The sequence below is a fragment of the Petaurus breviceps genome, unplaced genomic scaffold (genome assembly GCF_028583685.1).
Source record: "Petaurus breviceps papuanus isolate PSGF00001 unplaced genomic scaffold, PetGlider_PUasm1.0 218, whole genome shotgun sequence".
Taxonomy (NCBI): Eukaryota; Metazoa; Chordata; class Mammalia; order Diprotodontia; family Petauridae; genus Petaurus; species Petaurus breviceps.
The window spans coordinates 1296297-1298988 of NW_027185872.1; the positions used below are offsets into that span (position 1 = coordinate 1296297).

Consider the following 2692-nt stretch of genomic DNA (forward strand, 5'->3'; position numbering starts at 1 on the left):
ACACACATGTATACATCAATATACATCACACACAAATATGTGTGTAATATATATGCACACACCCATATATCCATACACATCACACACACAAATATTTGTGTAATACACACACACACCTATACATCCATACATATCACACAAATATATGCGTAATATGTATATATACACACACCTATACATCAATATACATCACACACAAATATGTGTGTAATATATACACACACCTATATACACATTACACACAGATATATGTGTAATATATACACACACCTATACATCCACATGCATCACACACACATATACCTATACATCAACATACATCATACACACAAATATATGTGTAATACACACACACACCCCTATACATCCATACATTTCACACACACATACACATATACTCTCTCTCTGCACTCATTAGCTCATTATCCCAGAGCTGGTTTCCTTTCATGGTCCCAGGGCTGCCTTCAAGGGGCCTAAGTGTCTCCCTTTGCTGCAATAGGCTTGAGACTCATTTGGTTTGTGCACTGACTCTTAGCCATGAGGGACTAACCCTGCAGTCTCATCTAACCAAATGACATCCATTAGATTTAGCAAAGGAGTATTTACTTGGAAGATACATCAGTAATAGAAGCAGAAACCTTCCTTCCCAATGCCATGGGTCACACTCTGTCCTATCCCACTCAGTCTCTAGGGTAAAAAACATCTCAGAATTAATTCAATCTTCACATAGCATTGTTCTTACTAATGTTTATACCCACATGCAGTATTGCTGTCCCATAAATCCTTATCTCAGCTGCCATTGGGCTGGGTCCTAAAGGTTTCACCATGGCCCTCAGGGCATGGATGCAACTCCTAGACTTCTGGAACTTGTGTGGCTTGCTCACGTGACATTTCAAAACCCACAGGGTCAGTGCATCCAAATGAATCTCCTTCACCTAAAAGAAAGGAATAAATGGTAAGGCAAAGAACTAAGACCCGTATAAACAGGACCACATCTGTTGGCCTAAGTCAAGGTCTCTCTCCTTACCTACTGCCTTCTTTTTCATTTGAGGCCATCTGCCAAGGAGAAGTCAGCCAAAGAAGTCAAACCAAGAGAAAGGGTGGGCTAAATGCAGCCCCAGCCAATTAAGCAGCCTCCTCCTCTGTGGGTGGTCAGCACATTGTAACCAGTTATGGGATGGCTGCCCATGCTCCCAAGTGTCTCCAAGGAGATTCCAACACAGATCCTTGTGATTCTCTCAGAAGAAGGTTCTCAACCTCTTCCACATGGGGAATTGCATCAGAGTCACTCTGGAAGTGCTTTGAGGGACTGAGCTCAGTGGACATTCCTCTGTTGTATATAAATGTAAGCACACAGAAAGATATAGACAGATTGGATACATAGAAAAAGAAATGCATTGGAGTAGATAAAGATGATAGAGGTAGAAAGACACAGTGTGTGTGTGTGTGTGTGTGTGTGCGTAGATAGAGTGTATGTGTGTACATGGAGTGGGGAGAGAGAGAGAGAGAAGGAGGGGAAAAGGAGGAGGGGGAAGGAGGGAGCATTGTTCTTGGAGTCAGAAAGAGCTGGATTCAAATCTCACCTCTGACACGGAGCATGTGTGTGACTCTGGACAAGGCTCCCAAATTCCCTCAGCCTTTGGCAGTTAAACCACTAAGTCTTGGGAAGCTGCAACCCATGCCAATGGAGTAAATTCTTATACCAGTAAAACCTCAGATCCATGACACATTAACCCATGACCTGTGTGCACGTCCAGCACACACAGAGATATTTGTCAGCATCACTTTGCTGAGCCGCAAGCAGCATGGCCATCAGGGCTTCCTTGTCAAGGCAAGATCATGGGGCAGCTGCGTGGCCCAGTGTATAGACCCCAGGGCTTTGGAGGCAGGGGACCTAAATCGAATCTTGCCTCAAGCACTTCCTTGATTTGTGACCATGGACAAGTCATCTGACGTTTTCTGATTTGTAAAATGAGGGGATTGGACCCAATGACCTTTTAGACCCTTCTAGCTCCAGGGCTATGAGTTTACCATTGTCAAAATCAGAGGAGCATCACTCACACTTGCAAGATCCTGGAAAGTTTTACAAATCACTACATATTCATCTCTCGTGTCCTCATGGGGCTTTTATAACCCCCCTCGCTGAAGGCCGATTCACCTGCACGTCATGGAAGCACCTTCCTGAGGTCATGGGCCTCTTCAAGAATGGAGAACAGCACACCGTGATCTACAGTTTGTTTTTTACAATGCTCTTCTCTTTCTTTTACTGTGCAGTTAACAAGCACCCACCATCACAATGGTTTCAATATAGAAAGAACAGGAAAGGCTGGCTGTGCTGCTGTGCCCTTCTGTGCCGTAACTGTTTTCTAAAGCACACAGTGTCACCGTAGTAGTAAGACTGTCCTGCTTGTTTACTTCCCCTTTTGAACTTCCTCATTTCTTGTCTGTGTGTTTTTGATGTTTCATTGGCATCATCTTCTTTCTTCTCTTTTGCCCTCTCCCCAAAGAGAAGCCACAAGCAGAACACATTCACACACAGGCAGTGTCTGAAAACACACATCTTGCTCTGCATCTCATGTTATCACCTCTCTGCCAAGAGCCATTCCTCCCATTTGCTGATGAGGAAATTGGCTAAGAGTTTAAGTGGGTCAAGAGCGAGGTGGTTCTTAATATCTCCAAGTCAACCATCCTG

At 44.0% G+C, this 2692-nt stretch overlaps 1 long non-coding RNA gene across 2 annotated transcripts in view; it reads right to left on the reverse strand.

The window, feature by feature from the left end:
• LOC138165956 (uncharacterized) overlaps window positions 1-1217 on the reverse strand; it is a 9292-nt gene extending 8075 nt beyond the window's left edge. The window contains exons 1-2 of one of the 2 annotated variants that reach the window (XR_011169505.1): window positions 1028-1217; window positions 759-935 (exon numbers count right to left, since the gene is read on the reverse strand). This is a non-coding gene — a long non-coding RNA (uncharacterized lncRNA). The remainder of the gene's footprint in view (window positions 1-758; window positions 936-1027) is intronic. The other variant, XR_011169504.1, reaches the window with a different exon arrangement.
• Between the last annotated feature and the right edge of the window lie 1475 nt (window positions 1218-2692).